Source organism: Chiloscyllium plagiosum, chromosome 27 (assembly GCF_004010195.1).
Source record: "Chiloscyllium plagiosum isolate BGI_BamShark_2017 chromosome 27, ASM401019v2, whole genome shotgun sequence".
In the NCBI taxonomy this organism is placed as follows: Eukaryota; Metazoa; Chordata; class Chondrichthyes; order Orectolobiformes; family Hemiscylliidae; genus Chiloscyllium; species Chiloscyllium plagiosum.
In genome coordinates, this window is record NC_057736.1 from 30,955,983 (window position 1) to 30,979,423 (window position 23,441).

Genomic DNA, 23,441 nt, shown 5'->3' on the forward strand with positions numbered 1-23,441 from the left:
ATCATTTTATATAGCAACACTTCACAACCTCTTCCCATTTCAGAAATATTCTGGCCTTTTGTTTCATTTTACAATGAAAAAATGTCATATTCATTCACATTACATTCCTTCTGCCATTTTTTGCTCATGCACTTCGTCTATCCAAGTCCCTTTGAAACCTCCTTGTTCGATCTTCAACTTACTTTCCAACCCAGTTTGCTGTCATCAGTAACTCTGCAATAATTACATTTTGTCCCCACATTCAAATGATACCTATACCTTGCGAACAGCATGGACCTAGTCCTGATGCTTACACTACCCCGACTTCCTCCAGACCCATGTAATATATTGCACCCTTTGATCCTATAACACTGACATTTTCTGGAGCAGTGAAAGGGTCCTTCATCAATTGGTCTCTTTATTTCCAAAGCCTATTTAAAAACAATTCCAATTCCAAGTTCAATATCAGTTACTTAATCTTCCTCACCATCAAAACCTCCACTGAAATCTGCTTAAAGTCTTGTATGTTTTGTATCTTAGTACACTGCATACAATCATAGAAATTTATAGCACAGAAGGAGACCAATCAGCTTATTACCCTGAAAATGACCTACTTCTTCTTCCTCTCTGCTTTTTGTCTGATAATCAGTTCTCAATCCATACTGGCTATTATCCCCATTCCAATGTGCTCTGATATTGTTTATCGACTTCCTGTGGGACTTAACCAAAAATCCTTCTGAAAATCCAAACATACTACATCCACTGGTTTTCCTTTTCCATGTTATAAGTTACATCCTCAAAAAACTTTGACAGGTTTGTCAAACACTATTTCCCTCGCAAAAGATTCATGTTGACACAGTCCAATGTTGTCATTATTTTCAAAGTGTCGAGTTATCAGTTAACAGACTCATTTAATAATTAATACCATTTAATAAACTAACATTTTCACTACAACTGATGTCAAACTAACAGGTCTATGTTTCCCAATTCTCCCTCTCCTTCACTTCATAAATAGTGGGGTTACATTTTCTACTTTCTATTCAGCAGGAACATTGTTAACACCCTTTGATTAGTTAAACCTTCCCTTCTCTTCAGCTGGAAACTTGTGCTTTTTTTCCGTCTTTGATATATTCGCATTCAGTTCAAATGCATTACTTTCTGTGCCTTACTAGGGAGCTGTCATAGGTAATGTTATGAAATAAAAGTAAAGATTTACCACCAAACCAGACGCTTGGAAGATAGATCAGCTTCCTGTCCCATTCCACTAATAGTATATCAAGCAGGTTACAAAATAGCTAATATTCTAAGTCTAGCAATTTCCATTTTAGTAGAACTATTTTCTCTCTTTGGGATTCAGCAACAATTAAAAAAAAGCAGTCTTTGTTCTCTACAATCTCAAAGCTCCATTCTTAATGCATGACCTTAACCTCAATAACTAGTTTCTTATAGAAATCTGTGTACAGAAGCTGATAATGTGTTTTCTGCTGCCCCAAGACACAACTGTATTGAAATGAACAAATGAGCCCGTGGCCTTAGATTAGCTTATTACCATATTGAAACATTGCGACTTGGATCTGAATCGCTGTAAATTTGGGCAGGATTTGGGTTGCTAATTGTATTTGAGCCACTGTTGGACTCGAAAAAAAGATATTTTGCAGTGCTGTTTTTCAATTGTATATTCAAACAGTCATTTGAGACCCAATACTGGAATAAAACATATTTTTGAGTTTATAGTGGGGTGTAGTACATAGTTATTGTTACCAAAAAAATGCTATTTTTATGCTTGATTTTCTCTGAAGTGTTCCAAAAAACCAGCCATAATTAATATAAAATAAGCCTCAAAAAGACTTACACCTCATAGTGCACAGACTCCTGGTAAATTCAGTCCTTGTATTACACTGGAGTGGGCTAGGGGGCACTGGGTATCAAAAAGGCTTCAGACCTTCACAATCAATGACATAATAATGACCAGTTCCTGACGCACTTTAGTGTCTCTGACCGCAGTCATCACATACATCAAACCCTGCTGTCTCATGTTTCACTACCATGTTCATTTTGGATTGGTAAATAGTAAAGGCAGAACAATTCTGTAGCACAAAATAACTGAATGTCTGTAATGAGTCAATTATTTTTCAAAAGAATCCTTTGTACTGAAGAAGAAAGGCTTTGATCTTGGAACAGGTCGACTCTGAACGGTATGCTCTGCCCCATTCATCCTTTTGAGCCCATGTTGACTGTGGCAACATACATACTGAAGCTGGCACACAAGAAAGCAGCACATAGTTGCCTTATTTTGAAAAGCCTGACCAAATTCAGAGCAAAGGTAATATTATAATTTATGTCCAATGTCCAGGTTGAATTCAATTAATGATTTTGAAGTCAGATTATCACTTGGACTCAATCATTAAAGAATGTAGGAATAATAATATAATTATAATCTGTGTCCATACCAAGAGAGAAGTTTAGAATCTATAATACAATCAAATATATAACTATACGCTCAGAGAAGAACCATCCATTTTAAGTGTCACATAATACATGTCGAGATGTTCACCCCTCATCCAACCATCAGAGATTCCTCTGTTTCTTATTTCCCAATTTAGCAGACGTCGAAACTCTTATGATAATTTACAAATTCCTCTTTGATTTCCCCCCCACACACCTCCCCCCATGCAATGTTTGTTTACGTTCCAACCTGACCTAGGGTTCCTGACATATTAATGAATTGAAACCTGCAATCCATTCTAAAAGATGAAAGACTTAACGGTTTGTTCAATGTATCGTATCAGTTGCATGACACTCTGGTCTTGTGCTATAAATTCTGTGTCTTATGATCCTACCCCACTAGTTACCTGATGAAGGAGCAGTGCTCCGAAAGTTAATGCTTCTAAATAAACCTGTTGGACTATAACCTGGTGTTGTGCAATTTTTTTAACTTTGTCCACCCCAAGTCCAACACCAGCACATCCTCATCATCCCTGACTATGAAACTCTACCATGTTTCCACCTTGCACTTGACCATGCCTCTACAAGATCTTTGCATCAGTACCTTTCTTTACCTTGCTATTATGCTTTCTGCTTTTAAATACACCCCAAGAATTTGGGGGACTTTCTTAAAAATATTGTCACTACTTTCTCACTTATAAATGACAGTTAAAGCATTTTAGTAAAAATACACTGTGCACAAATAAGGTAGAGTTTCTGTAAATTGTAGAATTGGCTCATTGAGATTTAGGCAGGTACCAACTGTGGCCAATAATTAGCTTTGTTAAGATTAAAGGACTCATAATACGGATTGACGCAAGCATTTCCCATTTAAAATGAAACAAGGAAAGATTTCAAAATCCTGATACCACACTTGGCTAGTTATTCCATGTGTTTTAATGGCTTTAGCAGTTCAGAAACCATTAGATTCTGTCTTCATCTAGAAGTACTCATCCTTATAACCATCCATACATGGCTCTTAGCTAAATATTTATTCAAACTGTGTTAATATATACAGCATTAAATGTTCCAGTGGGGAGTCTATTCCATTACATTCCTCTCTATTTTGAGTACAAAAGGTTCTAATCTAAAACTTTGTCAAAGGAATGTTAACTTTACATCAAATAAATTTGCAATTACAGCTGGACTATCTTAGTTCTGAGAATTCCCAAGGAACAGAGAATTTACTATACCCTTTTATATAGGACCTGTTTCTGATAGAGTGTGTGGTTAAATGGAGACATTAAAAAAAAATAAGAGAAAGAATAAAATACTAACAAGCTGATTCAATCTTGTACACCCCATAAAGATTAGTACTGACTGAGATTGGTGAGAGAGTCACTTGCCGGTACTTTATCACAAAATGATGCACATTTTGGAGGACAGGAATCTAAAATGAAAAAGAAAGGAATAGAATTAGCTTTTAAGACATTTACAGTGCAAAATTCTAACTCCATAATTGATCACTAAGGGCAGACATGATCTGTGCTGCAACACTCGCAAGCTGGTAAAATAGTTTACCAGCAATATGCAGATACAGACTGTGGTTTTGGAAGGTTGGCTCTCCAAGGGAAAAGCAGATGTTGATCATGACCATTAATTAGCTTTGTCCAGATTAATGGACTCATAATTCAGATTTATGCTGTCATTACTAATTTAAAATAAAACAAGGCAAAAGTACAAATTTATGAGAACATACATAGCTGGTTATCCTCCATGGCTTTCATGGTCCCAATGTTTAATAGTGTTACCTTAAAATATCCCAACATAATGGTATTGGAAATTACTCATGTAGAACAGTTGAAAATGATACGATTGAGCCCATTTCCCAAATCATTGTCGTCACACTTAATTGTATCAAGCTCCTAATGGAAGGTCAAATACTCCCTTATCCGGGAAGTACACAAAGTCAAAGACAGATCATCCAGATCCAATTTTATGAATGTCTTTGGCAGCCAACTATGAAGTAACATTGGAAGAAGTCTAAAAACAGGTCATCCCATACAGTCAATTATTCTCTCAGCCAAAGATTTTTGTTTTTTACTCACAAGCAAAAATTTGACAGAGCTTCCAACTCATTTTCACCAAATTTATTTCAAGTCATTTGGGTTCTATAAAGGGTGGATGGCCAGTTCCTCAAAATTATCCACCTGGCAATGAAGGCTGAGAATTCTTCTGGATATGGCAAGATGATTCAAAGAAGAAAAATGAAACTCTCTCATTCTCATAAGATGTAAATAATGAAAATTGTTTTAATTCACAGCTTTCTGCTTCAATTTGCTTTGCATGTGTTACTGTGGGACATCCAGAGGTTGTGAAAGGTTTAATGTAATTTTGTTTTATGATATGCTCATGAGATTACCAATACTACACCAAATTAGTTACTCTACTGGCAAATTATGCAACAGATAGAGGGACTGAATGGTTTAATTTGGTCTTAAGTTCTTATTAAAGTGATGACTTTAACTGATCAAGAGTCTTTGGATTTATGACAACATCAAATTAATGATCCAAATGCAGTATAGAATAGTGATAGTGCAAAGGTCAAAGAGGGGAAACGTTCCTACGTTACAATCTAGAGAACTTTTGGTAGTAGTATCTATTGAGAAGTGAGGCCCTACAAGATCTGGTTCTTAGGTATAAGGTTCTTAGGGCTAAGTGATTCATGTGTCAGTGGGTGAGCATTTCAGGACAGAGTTCATCATAACGTAAGATTTAGGGTGGCACTGGAAAAGAAAAATAAACAGTCCACATAAGAATAATTAACCAGAGGAGATTTCAATGTGGCAATCACAGAGCTGGCCTGAATAGACTAGAACTAAGGGTTGATGGGATAAATAGTAGCTGAACAATGGGCTACATGCAAAGAAAGAGATAGTTCAGACATTAACATAAAGAAGAGAAAGTGTGCTCACGACAGGTGTCAGGTATCAATTACAACTGACAACCAAGCTGAATACAGAGGGTTCGGAAGAAAGATGAAAAGCAAATCAGGGAAGTTAAAAGGGGTTATGTAAAAAAAGAGACTGGCAGCTGACAAAAAAAGGCAATTCCAACATTTTCTAAAGGAACATAAACTGTAAAAAATGTGGTAGAATAAGGAGTGGAGCAAATTATGGGCCGATAGGGAGTTGACCACATGAATGTAGGGGGCATGGCTAAAGTATTAAATGGATCAGTTACATCCATGTTTACCAAGGAAGCTGTTATCATGCTGAAAATGCGTTGCTGGAAAAGCGCAGCAGGTCAGGCAGCATCCAAGGAGTAGGAGAATCGACGTTTCGGGCATGAGCCCTTCTTCAGGAATGAGGAAAGCTGTTAACATGGCCTGGTTAGTATCAAAGAAGAAAATTCACTTAACAGAAGTGTTTAAACCAGATTTTAAAAAAGTAGTACTGGATAAGCAATCATTACTTAAATTTGACAAGGCCCTGGGACCAGAAGGAACGGATCCAAAAGATATTGAAGCAATTAAAAGTGGATATTGCAGTGGCATGAGCAACAATTTTTCAATCTTTCTCAGACACAGGGATGTTGCTAGAATACTAGGGAATTACAGACATACGGCCCTTGTTCAAAAAAGGTTGCAATAATAGACCAGTCAGTGGAAATTTGATGTTAATAAAACTTCTAGAAATAATAATTCATAATAGAATTAATAGTCACATGGACAAATGTGGAGACCAAGCAAGGAGAGATAGCACAGATTTCTTAAGGAAAAGTTGTATCTAATTAGCTTGCTGGTGGTTTTGAAGTCATAATAAAAAGGATCGATGAATATAATGCTGTTGATTTTGTATATAGACTGTCACAACGCCTTGATACAGTGTCTGTTATAATCAAAAGGGGATAAGTGCATAGTTATTCGAGCCCAAGTATTCCATGGGTTGAAATATAAATAAAAATGATACCAAGTTCCAATATATACAATCATGTGTTTTATATTAGGCATGCAATGAGAAGATCGACCAACCAGCTTTCTTTAATAAACACAAATCTATAAATTTATTATATTACAATACCTAAAGATGCAGAATTGATTAATGTACAATTGTAAGATGAAAATATAAATATTTACTCCTGTCAATTACATAAATCATCCACATAAGCACTTCAATTATGAGGGAAAACCATTTATCTCTGCATCACATTTTGGCCAAGCCAGGAACCCTTTCCATCATGACAAGTCAGGCCAAGTCCTTCTGGTATTGAATCACTCCATTTTCCACCTGAGCAAAGGCATTCTTTTGTCCTACTCACACCAACCTCTTGCTCAAAGTATTTGCATTTCTAACTTTTCCTAGTTTCAATATTTAAAAAGTCAACTTAAAGCATCAATTGTTTCCATGCACACAGATGCTGACTGATGTGTGCACTTATTAAATTTGAAGGCAATTTCCTGATATGTTGACAATTCACCACTAAGAGTTGGACAAACTACAATGAAAGTTTGTGTGGGTTTGGCAATGACCTTTATTGTGTAGATGGAAGGACAAAGAAGCTTGTTATCAAGCTAACTGAAGACTATAGTGTTTCATCAAATTGCACCAGAATCGTACTGTGGGTTAATTAGCTAACTTCTTTTGATAAATAATCATTTTATGTCACAATTAGTAATCTGAACAATTCATGTCAATTCCATGGTTTATAATCAGATACTATTTTTACCTTATGCCAGCTACAAATAAAAAGCCAAAGAATTTCAGAGATTGATCTTCATATTCTCCTTTTAAATCCGTCTCTTGTAGTATTTCCATGACAACTGCTTTTTGGAAATGGTAACATTGCTGCTGCAGCAATGTTAACAAATTTTAATGTTTAACCCAATGCTATTTTGCAACAAATAGCTTTACAACATGTCATTTTGAAAAAGCTTTGGAAGTAATAATTAGGTTTGTGTGTTAAATTGCTTATGAATGAAACTATCATTCACTGATTCATAGGTCGCAGGACAATTCTTTTAAAGTTGGCAGGTTAAGGTAATTGAGGAAGATGTAGCAATTGCTGCAAAACCGGATGTTTTAGAGTCATAGAGATGTACAGGACAGAAACAGACCCTTCAGTCCCACTCCTCCATGTTGACTAGATATCCTAAATTAACCTAGACCCATTACTCAGCATTTGGTCCATTTCTCTCTAAATCCTTCCTATTCATACACCCATCCAGATGCCTTTTAAATGTTGTAATTGTACCAGCCTCCACCACTTCCTCTGGCAGCTCATTCCATACACGTACCACTTTCTGTCCCTTTAAAATCTTTCCTCTCTCACATTAAACCTATGCTCTCTAGTTTTGGACTCTCCCACCCCAAAGAAAAGCCCTTGTCTACTTACCCTATCCATATCCCTCATGATTTTATAAACCACTATAAGGTCATCCCTCAGCCTCAGACACTCCAGGGAAAATAGCCCCACCCTATTCAGCTTCCCCCTGTAGCTCAAACCATCCAACCCTGGCAACATTCTCGTAAATCTTTTCTGAATCCTTTCAACTTTCACAACATTCTTCCCATTGCAGGGAGACCAGGATTGCACACTATTCCAAAAGTGGCCTAACCATGGGTGAACAAAAGCAGAATCTAAATTGTTTTTTCTAATTTTTAACTTGCAGAATGTACTCATCTGTGTCTAAACTTGTGTTCATGCAGGAAACAATTATCACCCATTACTGGGGAGAAATTACAAATCACATGAATCCTATTTACCTGAATAGTTAAATGCAACACATTTTCAGCTGATTAAGTTGTGGATTAGCTTTAAGATTTTAACAACTGATTCACTGCAAAACACAGCCAAGGACAGTTCAACTTAATTTGCTCAACAAAGTCAGATTAATTTGTTTCTGTCCAATTTAATTTCAAAGAACTTCAAGAGCTGTTCCCTCAACTATTTCCTGGCGTGTTTCACTACTTTCCATACAGTATTTGGTCATTTTAACTTGCTGTTAAGAAATTTCGTATCACAATAAACGTGGATTTTGTTAGTGCCCTGTATAAACTCTTTGTCTCAGATGGATTAGATGAATACTATCATTTTCCCAGAGGTTTAGAAATATCCCTCTAGATCAATTTCTGCTTCCAGTTCTCCAATATTGTTCAGTATACTCTGTGCATTTGCATTCATGCATTTTAACTTTACCCTTTTCACTTTCTTGCTCACTAGAAGGCAACTATTTCTTGAAGAGTCATCTAGACTTGAAATGTTACCTTGTTTTCTCTCTCCATGGTTGCTGTCTGAACCATTGTGAATCTCCAGCATTTGTTGTTTTCAGTACAGATTCCAGCATCTACAGTAATTTGCAACTATTTCTTTGTTCATTGTCAACACTCGAACTTTTCTTCACCTCCTTTTCCCCATTCCCCATCTTCTCTCTCGCTGGTTCTTCCAAAACTAGGCCCATTAGTGAACTCATCCTTAAGTTTAAATCCACCCCGTAACACTATTTACTCTCTAAGCTGGCGGATTAATTCCATTTCTGTTCAGCTCCTCATTGTCTACCTGCACTCCAATCCAGTTGCTTACTGCTGTTAATAATTAGTCTATAGAATGTGTCCGCTATAATAAATTTTCCCCTACAAACCTTAATCTTGAACTAAGAACCAAATAGCTGGCCATTTGTGTCATTGCAGGACATAGAAGGATAATTCTAAGCACTCCAAAACACATTGATTATTTGGACACCAGTCATTGTTTATGTGCTGCTGGCATTGCACAGCATGCAGTATGGAGAGGGAGAATCCAGAAGATACTTAAGTGTGCTCACCCCGTATCCTGGTGCCTTACTGGAGCACACAGTGAAGAGTTGCTCTTGGCTCATTCCAATGTGTCAGAAAAGCACCACAGTTTCTCAGTAATCAACCTCAAATTAGTCCCCAGCCCATGAGCAAAGGAAGTAGTAATCATACTTCTAAATCTGATGCTTGTGTTCAAGTCCCACTTCAGCTCCTGAGCACATAATCTAGACTGATACTTAGCACTGTACTGTTGAATTGCATAAAATCATATACCTAGTCTATAAGGATTCCATGATCTTTTCTTCAAACAAGAGAATTATCCTGAGTAAAATTTAACCAACATCATAAATTAGATTAGATTACTTACAGTGTGGAAACAGGCCCTTCGGCCCAACAAGTCCACACCGCCCCGCCGAAGCGCAACCCACCCATACCCCTACATTTACCCCTTACCTAACACTACGGGCAATTTAGCATGGCCAATTCACCTGACCTGCACATCTTTGGACTGTGGGAGGAAACTGGAGCACCCGGAGGAAACCCATGCAGACACGGGGAGAACGTGCAAACTCCACACAGTCAGTCGCCTGAGACGGGAATTGAACCCGGGTCTCTAGCGCTGTAAGGCAGCAGTGCTAACCACTGTGCCACCGTGCCGCCCACTAAATGCAAATTAAAAATCGGCAATGTCCCAATCGAATTGATTCTTCACTCTTTGGCCAATTACACTGATTACAAAATGGCAACTACCATCTGTAGTTATTCAGGAGTGCAGGAGTTATTCAGACAAGCAGACTGTCAGTGTCCATGATTATTTTCCTGCGTTATCAGTATGGTGCATTCCATTCAGTATTGGAAACATCAGCGCAGCCATAAGAGGTCTTGCAGCCAACTGAGCCTTAAAGTCATTACGAAATAACTACAAAATACTCATGAAGTTATTAGTGCAAGACATGATAAGGAAATCTCAGTTGGCAGGAATTAATCTGCTCAAATGAGGGTACTGTATACCAGTCAATGAACCCCTTCAGTTCCACTGCACAAACCCGTCAATTTCTAGCTTGGGATTGCAAGTGGCCACGATTGGGCTTTACCAAGATTCAACATTCCAACAGTCTCAGTCCAATCTCTCAACAACTGCCAGCCCATGCAAAGATGACAGCCCCTCGTTATTAAAAGCATTATCTGGAGGCTCAAGTTCACTCGGATATCCCAGGCCAAAGGGGAACAAGGCCAGGACTGAGGTCACAGGAGAAAAGGTCAAAGATTGGCTTTCAGCGCACTCATTCTCCTGCTTCCTGTGGCAAGGTTCCTCAATCAGTTCAGTGCCGGATAACCAAGGAACACCCCCATCCATCCCAACCCCACCTCACCCAAACCAGGGAGGCCACTGGATAAACACCCAGGTTTGTACAGACATTAGAAAGCATAGGAATATCATATAGCTCCCATTTAATCCCCAAGCCCCAATGGAATCACAGTGGTTTGACGGGTGTAAATTAATGGTCATATAATTGACATGCTGCCACCAGCATCAGTCCCTCCTATCCTCCTTTGAATCAAGGACAGATTTAAACTTGGCTGGTGGGGGCCCTGTTCCATGATTAACTGACAAGAATATCACGTTCCCATCACAATGGGTTGCATTAAGTTCTGACTAATGATTTCAAAACTGCACAATTATTTTGGAGCCCTGTGGATGTTTGCAATCCATGATATCTTGGTTCTTGAGGTCCATCACAGCATTCAGTCCCTCAGCAGTGAACATCTGACTTTATTTTCACTCTAGGGTACTCATTATGCTTTATCTAACATGCCGTATCATGGAACTTTCTGTTGAAAAGGAGCTCAGAGTGTTTTCCAGCTTTGATAACATCAAAAGAAGATCATTCTTTGCAGTTCTACAGCAGCAAGCATTCAAAACCAGCTGTAAACTGGCATCAGATGAGCAGAAAGCACTCAGGATAGTTGCTTCCCATTAATTCCACGGGTTCTTAGTCCAAGACGAATGGGTCAGCCACTTTGTTGCTAATTAGGAATTATTCAGACTTGCACAGACAAACGCAAAATTTTCCATTGAATGTTGCTTGTTGGCAACAGATTAATACTACCAGGAAAAAAATTAACGATATCTTGGTCCAATCAATTAAATTCACATCTTCCTTCACAGTACTATTTTTCTGCCCAATATTTAACGACATCAAATTTTGTGAATGAGTAAAGGCCAATTCAGCCAGTCAAGTCCATGTTCAAAAACCATCTTCTGTTGCTCTTTCAAACTGATTAGATGTTTAATTTCATCTTAAACATTTTTAAGCGATGGTGCATTTACCAAGTGTAGTACTAATAGTCTATGGGTGAGGAGATATTTTAGATTAAATTCGATTCCCCAAAGTGTGGAAACAGGGCCTTCGGCCCAACCAATCCACACCGACCCTCCGAAGAGTAACCCACCCAGACCCATTTCCCTCTGACTAATGCACCTAAAACTATGGGCAATTTAGCATGGCCAATTCATCTGACCTGCACATCCTTGTGACTGTGGGAGGAAACAGGAGCACCCAGAGGTAACCCACGGTGACACAGGGAGAATGTGCAAACTCCACATAGACAGTTGCCCGAGGCTGGAATCGAACCTGGGACCCTGGTGCTGTGAGGCAGCAGTGCTAACCACTGAGCCAACGTGCCACCCCTATACAGTATACTTTTTGAGTATACAGTAGCTTGGAGGTGTACAGTTCATATTTGTACCCAGAAACAAAAACAGAAATTGTTGGAAAAGCTCATCAGGTCTGGCAGCATCTGTCGAGAAAAATTAGAGTTAATGTTTCAGGTTGAGTGACCCTTCCTCAGAACGGACACTGGACCTGAAACGTTAAGTCTGATTTCACTCCACTGATGCTGCTAGACCTGCTGAGCTTTTCCAGTAATTTGCGTTTTTGTTTTTGATTTACAGCATCTGCAGTTCTTTCAGCATTTATTTACATGTATGCCCTTTCATTCTTCATACTTTCTGGCTGCAGAATTTTTTTAAAATTTCCATTTGATCATATTGATAATTATGATGCAAATGCAAAATACTGCAGATAGTCAAAATGTGAACGAACAACAGAAAAAACTCAGGCAGCACACCCAGTGAGAGAAAAACAAAGTTCATATTTCATACCTGTGACCTTTCATCAGAACTGGAAAGTGTGCAGAAGAAATTTACAAGGATGTTGCCTGGGCCCAAGGGATTGAGTGAAAAGGAGACATTGGACAAGCTATGACTCTTTTATTTACAGCATAGGAGACTGAGGGGGGATCTAAGAGAAGGGTATCAGATCACGAGAGCCATTGACAGGGTGAATGCATTCAGGCTTTTTCCCAGGGTTGGGGAAATCGAGGCCTAGAGGGCATCAGTTTAAGGTAAGTGGGGAAAGACTAAATAGGGACCTGAGGGGTAACTTTTTTTACACTGACTGTGGTATGCATATGGAATGAGCTGCCAGCAGAGATGGTTGAGGCGAGTACATTAACAACATTTAAAAAACATTTGGATAAATACATGGACAGAAAGGTTTAGAAGGATACGGGTCAATTCTAGGGAAATGGGTTAGCACGGATGGACATTTTGGTCGGCCTGGACCAGTTTGAGCCAAAGGGCCTGTCTCCATGCTGTAGGACTCTGTGACTGTATAACTGCTCAAACCTGAAATCTTAACTTTGAATACTTTTATGTTTTTCAAAATTCTTTCCACACGTTTTTTCCAAATCTTTTTGTGAATGAAATTATATTGTCCTTTCACCAGTTGATCTATAATGACAGATTCTCCATCTTAATCTGAATGAAACATCACTTATCAGCCAGCTAAAGTATGAGCCTTGCTTTAAAATACATAACTTTAACAGGAACAATTTAAAGCTAAAACTAATTTAATCAATAATTTGATTGAAATAAATTACTTGTGACTTCACTTCATAATGCAATTTCAATTTGTAAGCAAATTCTTAAACACACCGAAACTATACTGAATAGAACAGTTTTAGCACTGGGAGCAGTGGGTAACCACAGCATCACACGAAACATGGAGAATCAAAACAATTATGGCTCAGGAGACAAAGCAGAGTCAGCCATTTTGAGACACAATTGACATGAAAAACAAAATCAAAGTACAAAAGAGCCAACGAGATTTGCAAAGAGAATCACCAACATTTCTAAATCTGTTTCCTGGAGTGAGCAATAATTGATGTAGATACATGAAGCAACAGCATAGAGAAGCAAAACAAATTTTTCTTGGTTTGACATTTTATATTCAGAAAAATAAAGATGCTATGTTAAAAGTGTTGGTAGAAATAAAGAAAATACTTGATGTCTTCAACAATTTTCATGTACAAAGAATTAAAAAACACTGCAAACTCTGAGAGTGGTGTAATGGAAACCTGACAACTGGCAAGAATAATGAAAAAATAATTCAAATAAATCCAAGTAAATATTTTTTATAAATCACCCGAGGCTGTGGAACAGTTGCTGGAGGATATCGAAAGTAACCTGCAGTCCCGCATCCTGATAGGAAACTAAATCTTCCTCAGCTGGAAGAAAGTGGGTAAAAAAAGTTAAATGGTTCAAACTCCAGGGAATTAAATTTTTGTAACAAGGATAAAATACAGGGGAAAATATGATCAAACTGTTTGGACTCAAAATAAGTTGGCAATACCATAGATTATTTCAGAACGCTTAATGGCGTAAGTTAAAACAAAAAGAGAAATTGCTGGAAAAATTGAGCAGGTCTGGCAGCATCTGTGGAGAGAAAGAAGAGTTCATCTTTCAAGTCCAGTGAACCTTCTTAGAACACAAATTTCTAATATCTGCAGAGCCCCATTTAGTTTTAGGGCATAAGTTAAAACACTGATGAATTAAAGTAAAACATTGGCAAACAGAAACTACGTGACTTTGAAGAAATTTACTTCTTGAAAATAAAGTAACTTTATGCTATGGTTTTATCCTGTCCATTAGAAACTGGGGTCGGGTTAGCTCAGTTGGCTGGCTGGCTGGCTTCCAATTCAGAGTGACTTTAATATTGTGGTTTAATTCCTGCGCTAGCTAAGGATATCATGAAGGACTCTCCAACTCAACCTCACCTGAAGTGTGATGACCCTCAGGTTAAATCACCACCAGTCATCTCTCCCCAACAAAACTAAGACGATGGTGATTACCTTTATTAGACAGTCTGCTCTACTTGCCTTCAGGGGATTATCATTCCATTTCTATAATAATGGTACAGAACTAATTATTTAGTGTTTTACTACAACAATATCGCTTCAAATAAATAAGGGAATGAATACTACACGTTAAAAGCACCTCATAACTTTTTTATTGCACAAACACATATAAAACTTATTCATTCCTAGATTGTAAGAAATTAGTATCTGCATTAGAGGAGCAAAGGAATGTTTTACAAATGCAGTCATTTCTTCTGCAGCTGAATAGTCACATTCCTGTGCTACCCCACGCAAGAATCGTGCAATACAAATAGCACTTAAAGTGTTGGCGATGTAATCGCATTATAGACAACACACTTTTTACAAGTTCACGCTTTAGAAACAGTGCCCTCTTCACTTCACTTCCAAAAACAAAACCTACAGACAAACCAAAGGAACACCCATGGGATCTCCAATATCAGGATTCTTAGCAGAGGCAGTAATGCAGAGACTCAAACTAACAGGCCTGACAAACTTTGGGTCCACTATGGATGACACCTTTGTCATCACTAAATGAAACAAATTAGAGAAAACCTTCAAGATCATCAATAATATCCTTATTGGCATAAAATTCACTAAAGAGGAGGAAAACAACAACAAACTGCCATTCTCGATGTCACAGTCGAGCGAACAGCCAATGGGGAACTTCTGCAGGAAAACACCACATACGGAACAAATACCAAACTACAGAAGAAATCATCCCAACACCCACAAATGCAGCTACACTAGAACATTATTTAAATGAGCCACCACACACTGTAGCACAGAGAAACTATGCAGAGCAGAGGAAAATCACCCATATAGCTTATTCAAAAAGCCCAAAGAACACAGTCCACCAATTTCTCAGCACAAACCCAAACAAGCAGACAAAATGCATCCAGAAACCCTAGCCACTCTCCCCTACATCAAAGACATCTCGGAAATGACTGCCAGACTACTCAGACCTCTTGGCATCATGATAGCCCACAAACCCACCAACACACTAAAACAGCAGCTAATTAACTTGAAATACCCCATACAGACAATAAGCAAAACTAATGACATTTACAAAATATTGTGCAAGAACTGTACAAACACTACATTGGACAAACAGGCAGAAAACTAGCCACAAAAATACATGACCCAGTCTCACTAGTATCCTTATATACAGATGAAGAAGGAAACCACTTTGACCGGGACGACACGTCCATCTGAGGACAAGCCAAACAGAGACACGCACAAGAATTCCTGGAATTCCAACTGGGACTCTGTCAACAAAAACATCAACTGGGCCCCCACTTACCACCCTCTGAGAAAGGGAACCGGAAATGACATCACCACAGGAAGTGACATCACCAAGCCAAAGAAACATAAACACGTAAATAAAAGGTGGGCCACGAACACCAGTGCTTCACCGGAGCCTCACTGATGATGTTACCTAGTATGGTGACAAAGTGTCTAAAAAAGAACCTTCCAGCTCAGACAGCAAACTTACATCCAGAGTGTCTGCTATTCGTCAAGCATGTTACAGCCAATTTGCATTTACAAAACGTGAGTTACAGTGGAATGCTTTAATCACTATGGATTTTATTGCTAAGTGAGGTATCTAAGGTTGTGGCATCTCTGTCATAGAACAATAAAAATTTCAGTATGGAAGGGAGATCAATGCAGCCCATCAATCTTGGATCAAAACTTATTCGCACCCATCATTTCCTCTTTTCACAAACTCTTTCTTCAAATTTTTTAAGTTAATTATCTATTAAATTCCTTCAATAACTACTTGTGGTAATTTTATGTCTAATACTTCATTGCGAGACAAAACTTTCTAATCTCCCATTTACACATCTCGTACTAATTCTAAATTTATGCCACATGCATCAATTCACTGAAGCTGCAATCTTTTTTATGGTCTCAAATCTCAAAAATGTTGAAGGTTATGATCAGATGTTCTTAAAAAAACAGAATCATTCCCTCATTCATTACATTATCTAAATGAGCTTCTGCTATAAAAGTTTCACTGTTCAGATATTATTTTCATGAATTGGTCCTTTAAACTTCTGCTTACACAGACTAATCAATGTCAAAAAGTGTGGCGCTGGAAAAGCACAGCAGGTCATACAGCATCCGAGGAGCAGGATAGTCAATGTTTCAGGCATAAGCCCTTCATCAGGAATGTCCACACTGCTAATGAAGAGCTTCTGCTTGAAACGTCGACTTTCCTGCTCCTCAGATGTTGTCTGACCTGCTGTGCTCTTCCAGCGCCATACGTTTCGACTCTATCTCTCCAGCATCTGTAGTCCTCACTTTCTCTTAGCTTTATCAGTGCTAGAAAAGACCGCCAGTCCCGCATGTTTAGTATCCCAACAAATGGATTCAACCTATCCCCACTCCACCATTAGTGAATCATGACTACACTGTGAGTTGTTTGCAGAACACATTGCAACAACTTGCCAAAGCTTCTTCAACAATATCCTCCAAATCCACAAGCTTCAATATATTGATTGCCAAGGGTAGCAGACATAAGGGAGTGCCATCACCTTCAAAGTATACCCGTAGCCTGATTTGGACTTTGCTCTTCAAATCTCTTCATGGGGTCAAATCCTGGAACTTCCTACCTGACATTGTGAGAGCTGCTTCACTACACAGACTGGAGTGGTTCAAGAAGGCAGCTGACCTTCAACTACTAAAAGGCAACTCTGTAATAAATGCCAGCCTTACCAGCCTTGGCAGTAAACGGAAGATTAGAATTTTTCATGCAAAGGAGTTTTAAAATATGGAATACATCCATTCACTTGCTCCACCACCATCAACAAGATGTACTGCAGTCGCACATCAATGCCACTTTGAAAGCACCTTCCAAACCTATGATCGCCATCATCTAGAAAAGCAAAATCAACAGATGCAGAGAAACATACAACTTTCAAGTTTCCCTCCAAGCTACTCGTCAAAATAATTTGAAATTATACGGCTGACCTTTCACTGTTGAAGGTTCAGTGTCTTGAAATCACCTGCCTAACAACATGATGGGCATACATACACCACACGGACTGCAGAAATTCAAGGTCTTCCCTCATTACCATCTTCTTGAGGCCAATTGGGAGTAAATAATAATTCTGACCCGGCCAGCTTCCAAATCCCAAGAACAATAAAAACAACATACAACACAGAAGATTACTGGAAGGGAAGGGAGGACTGTAGTAATATAAAAGCACCAATATGCCAATATTGTTAACATTGTTATTGTCATTTTCTTTACACAAGACATTTTAAACTGCCCTTTTCAACATATGGTCTTAAAGTTTTAGTAGCTGAAGGTCAGCTGCCTTCTTGAACCACTCCAGTCTGTGTAGTGAAGCAGCTCTCACAATGTCAGGTAGGAAGTTCCAGGATTTGACCCCATGAAGAGATTTGAAGAGCAAAGTCCAAATCAGGCTACGGGTATACTTTGAAGGTGATGGCATTCCCTTATGTCTGCTACCCTTGGCAATCAATATATTGAAGCTTGTGGGTTTGGAGGATATTGTTGAAGAAGCTTTGGCAAGTTGTTGCAATGTTTTCAACTTCAGTTCCTGAAGAAGGGCTCATGCCCGAAACATCGATTCTCCTGCTCCTTGGATGCTGCCTGACCTGCTGCGCTTTTCCAGCAACACATTTTCAGCTCTGATCTCCAGCATCTGCAGTCCTCACTTTCTCCTTTTCAACATATGTCCAATAATGGGACAGATTGTTCAGTATTAACACAAGCATGTTGTCTTGGATACTCATGCTGTCATTAAGAAGATAAGGGTACAATGAATTGGCGTACCTGTTTACATTAGTAATTGTGGTTCTAGATGCAGCTGCAAGTTCAGTTCCAATGCCACATACCATTTGTTAGCAAAATTGAAGCTCAGCATGAATGAAAAAGTATTTAGGTGACAACAAGTGAAGGGCAATTAATGGATGATTAACCAGAATGGGGTGAACTATGCTGTGAGGTCCCCAGGAACAGGTTTTAGTATAACTGAAAACAAAAAATGCTGGAAATTACAGCAGGTCAGGCAGCATCCTCGAAGAGAAAACAAGTTAACATTTTGAGTCTAAATGACTCTTCATCAGAGCTGAAATGAAGTGTAGTATAACTGGTCTGCTTAATTAGATGTGAGGCATAATTCCAAACTCATGGAAATATTTGCAACAGTGAAAATGATCATAAAAGTAAGAATCTATGGTTATATTAGCCTCTTCAAAACCTCTGAATGCCTCAAAGAACATTCTGACCACTGAAGTACATTCCAAAGATACTCAGTGTGTTGAAAAGGTAACAGGGCAGAGACAAGGCCAAATAATCTATGATCGATGGAAGATTAATATTGTTCAATCCACCAGGAAGAACTCCCCTGCTTTTCCTCAAAACGGCTCCATTGGATGTTTTATATTCACCTGGGAAGAAAGCCAAGACCTTGGTTTAACATCTTATCTGACTCTGCAGCATGCCCTCCATCCAGGATTTAAATGCCAAATTTAATATATTTAGCAGACATCAGAAGGACAAAGTCAGACTGATTAAATAGGTAGATGTATGAGAGATTAAATTAATGCAGAGAAGGTTGAAGTGAAGCATTTTGGTACCAAGAATGAAATGACTCATATAAACTAGATGTTTGAATTATAAAAAGTGGCTGAGAACAGAGATACAGATCCAAAAATCTGTGAGGGGCTAGGTCAAGCAGATAAGACCACTGAAAGAAAGCATAAGGGGCCCTTAGCACAACAGTTAAAGGCATAAAATATATCCTAAGTGTTGACTGTGGAGGGATTTGTGATCACTGACAATTTGTAGTACTTTTCCAATAGCTTGTTTGTTAAGCAGCAGTTTAGATAAGATAGTTAATTAGACAACCTAGCATACAACTGTGACAACTGGGAATAGTTTAACTGATACCAGAGAACAAACAGACTCTTGGTGCAGAGCAGTCGGTCTTGTTAAAGTTGCGAAGGCAACTGTTGCTCTCGAGCAGAGGTCTCAGGAAACACTTCCGTGGGTCTTACTCCTGTCCTGCTCCATCTTCTGGAGAAGACAGCTCTTTGAGGAATGCCCAATGAGGATTGCCCTCTGCCCCTGAGCACTTGTTGATACCTCCTTGTTCTAGGGGCAGGTAACTTACACTATGTCTGAATCCTTTATGAATCCTGAAGAAAGTTTCCAACCTGAAATGTCAACTCCCTTCCTCCTCTGATAATGCCTGACCTGCTGTGCTTTTCGAGCCCCACTCATTATCCACTCTGAATTCTTTAGACTAATGACCATGGACAGCCACACATGACACTGGACAACAAGTGAAGAAGGGCCTGTGCCCGAAATGTCGAATCTCCTGTTCCCTGGATGCTGCCTGACCTGCTGTGCTGTTCCAGCAATAAAGTTTCAACAAGTGTCCCCTCAAGCACCTTCATTTGAAGCAGTCCAAGGAAGAAAACCTTCGCATTTTCAAAAGCACTGCACTCATAACATTGTAGTGTGGCATCCAATAAATCTTTCTATTACACTGGTATAAGTAACGTAACACAGTTAAACAATGTCTCATGCTACACAGGAAATACTAAATCTGACACATTGAATGCACATAGTTTTAAAGGGGACCCCAATTTCCAACAAAAGCCACAATAAATCACTGGTTATGCCTCAATGTGAGTATAGTGCCCAATGCCAGGCACTACACCTTAGAAAGGACATCAAGAAATCAGAGGGTGCAGAGTAGTTTCACTGGAGTGGTGCCAGGGATGAAGAAATTCCATTATCCAGAGAGACTGAAGAAGCTGGGATCGTCATTGCAAGTATGAAATTAATAGACATGTTCAAACTGATGACTTTCCTGATGAAGGGCTTATGCCCGAAACGTCGATTCCCCTGCTCCTCAGATGCTGCCTGACCTGCTGTGCTTTTCCAGCAACACACTCTCAACTCTGATCTCCAGCATCTGCAGTCCTCATTTTCCCCATTTTCAAACTGTTGAGGGGGTTTGATGTAGAGTGGAGAGGGAAACTGTTTCAAATGTCAGGAGGATTGTATCTGTAGCCGAAGGACACAGTTGCAAGGTAACTGGCAAAACAACCAAAGTAGGATTGGGGAGGGGTGGCAAGCAGAGATCTGGAACGTGAGGTTTTATTTTAATATAGCACATTATTATGATCTGCAATGAAAGGGTAGCAGAAGCAGATTTCACAGTAAATTTCAAAAGATATGGGATATCTACCTGATGTGCAATAGGGAAAGAACAGGACTAATTGCTTAACTCTTTCAAATGGTTTAATGGATTAAGTTTCCTTCTGTCTTGATTTCAGAAGCTGCAAAGCACTGCAGTTGCTTACATATCCTTCCCTTTCAAGTGATTTATCTTTTCATTCAAAGCACAAAATCGAAGAATTCTTTCTGATCAATAATCTACATTTTAACCCATCCATCTGAAGCCAATGCCACTTTATTCAGCTGTATTTTCATTTACAAAGCTCCAGATTGTGAGCAAAGAAAGTCAGCTCAGGACCAAAGTGTTCATTCTCTTAGTGACAGCTAATTAAAGGCAACTTCTCAGCTGTACTCGCACCATTCTGCCACTGGGCTTCCAGACAGTGTACAATTGAAGTTTTGATGATTCAAAACATTCTCAGAGAAGCATTGTACCTTTGTCTGTTCATGGAACATTGAAAACATAATAGGCACATTAGCCGCAGTGCCCACAGTGGGTGCAAGACGGCAGAATTTTCTTTTACACAATCTCAGTTCCTTTTGAGAAAAGTCTGTTGAAAAGTCATTACACAGAGGAAGGCTAGGCCATCTGGCCATTCAGTCCATGTCAGTGTTAATGCTGAACTTGACTATTTCCATCTTTCCTCATCTAAATTCTATCAGCCTATCCTCTGCTCCTTTGTAGATATATGTAGCCTCCCGTTCAATGGGGGTCAGTTGGCTGGACAGCGGGCTTGTGAAGCAATATAATGCCACAGCACAGATCCAATTTCCGTACAGATTGAGTTTACCATGAAGGTCTCTTCTTTTCAACTTTCCCCTCGCCTGAGGTGTGGTGACCCTCAGATTAAACCACTCCCGAGTTATTGCGCTCTAATGAGAGAACAGCCATATGGTCCTCTGGGCTATAGTGACTTTACCTTTACTGGAGCGCATTGTCAAAAAAACATTTTAACTATTCCACATTCTTACCACCCTCCAGATGAAGTCTATGCTTTTGAACTCCCTGTTGGATTTCTAGGCAGTTATCTTCTGTTATTGGCATCTACTCTTGCCCTTTCCCATAAGTGGAAGTGCTCTATTAAACCTTTCATGATCTTGAAGGTGTCTATTAGCTTTCTCTTTTCAAGAGAAATGAAATCCAACCAGTTCATGCTCTCCTGACAAATACACACTTGCTTTTCTGGTGTTATGCTTGGAAATTCTTTTCACACCCTCCTGAGAGCTTCTGTTCTGTTTTTATATTATGGTGGCACAGATTTATTTTGCACTATTTCAGGTGTGGCATGACTAAGATTCAATGCAAGTTTAGCATAACTTCCTTACTTTTAAATTCTGTCCTGTATCAAAGTGCTATAAAATATGGAGCACTGATTTTTAAATTTGTTGTCCGATTTTGTACCTGGGCCTTCCACAGGCTAAAATGATTTTCACAAAGAAACCAAGAATACTGATTTAAAATGACCACAGGTATCAATTGAACACAAGCAGCCAAGTTTCAACATAGACTACAGACAGCAAGCTAAAATTAGTATTTTATCCAAGATACTGATGACAGTCAGCAACTACCCTTCCCAAACCTTGCATTAGCACCTCCTAGAAATTAGAGAAAGGCCCTCTAATTTTATTTACACTTTGAGGAGAATGTTCACATGTTGGAGATTAAAATGTCACTTACATTTACTTAGAGTCAATGAGCTTCGATACGGAAATAGACAAATAAGCTTTGTTGAAAAGAAAGAAAAGAAAAGCCAAGGCTATACAATTTAAAGGTTGGGGCAGCTCCACCTTTCCCTGTTTCTGCAGAGGGAGTGAGTGCCTGGTAATAATACAAATTAAAGAAAAACATCAGAACACTAAGAACTCCAGGATAATGGTACTAATCATTATTGCTGATAATCCAAGACACCAATTAAATAAGCATGGTCTCAGGGTAAAACCTTATGCTTCAAGGTCACTCTAAAGACTTTAAGTGATATTTTTTATTTATTTTTCTGTTTTTACTGATTACTACCTATTTTTGAACTTTGTTACCTGTATGTAAGTATACTTGATGACATGTATTCATTGTGCTTTTCTCAGGCAGGGGTAGCAGACAACAAAATTGCTATTTCTTTCACTCAAGAAACCTTGAAATTGCCCTCAGTTGCTTCAATACAAAGTAAGTAACTACATCTTAATTGACAGAAAATATATCCTTGTGCTAAAAGAAACATATATCGTTGGCAAAGATAAGCTAAAAGATTGAAAAAGGGGAGCCCTTTCACTCCTACTCACTCGGTCCTAACACCCACTAGAAGTAAATATTATGCCCAAATTGTACTTGTGGTATGATACATATCTGATGCAGCAACACAAACCAGAGACTGGTTAAATAAGCCTACATCCATGGGCTACATACTTGGCTGCTGCAAACACTGAACATGTGGTAAAACTCACCAGAAAAGTTGTTGGATGAAAACACTTCTTTCTTTAGTATTTTACATGATGTCAGCATCCTTAGCAAGACCATTGTTTGCTGTCCATCCTAATGCCCTTAAAGTAAGAATCTTGCAAGTTCCTACAAAGTGAAGTTAACAGTTTCCACACTTCCGAGGTTCTGGAAATAAATGTGGATGAGACCAAGTAGGAATGGCAATTTCCTTCCCTAAAGGACATGCATGTAACAGATAGGTTCTTAAAGAATATTCAGTGATGGAAATGGTGACCATTAAACTGAATTGAGCATTCAATTCCACAGTTTTTATGAATTGACTTTAAGTTCTACCAGCAGCTGTGGTGAGATTTGAACCCATGACCCT

The 23,441-nt window shown here is 38.8% G+C and overlaps 1 protein-coding gene across 6 annotated transcripts in view; it reads right to left on the reverse strand.

The window, feature by feature from the left end:
* dlgap3 (discs, large (Drosophila) homolog-associated protein 3) overlaps positions 1-23,441 on the reverse strand; it is a 694,237-nt gene that overhangs the window by 506,390 nt on the left and 164,406 nt on the right. For 5 of the 6 annotated variants that reach the window (XM_043717842.1, XM_043717840.1, XM_043717843.1 and 2 more), the window contains one exon: positions 3,742-3,853. The gene's annotated coding sequence lies outside the window, so the exon portion shown is untranslated. The remainder of the gene's footprint in view (positions 1-3,741; positions 3,854-23,441) is intronic. The other variant, XM_043717841.1, reaches the window with a different exon arrangement.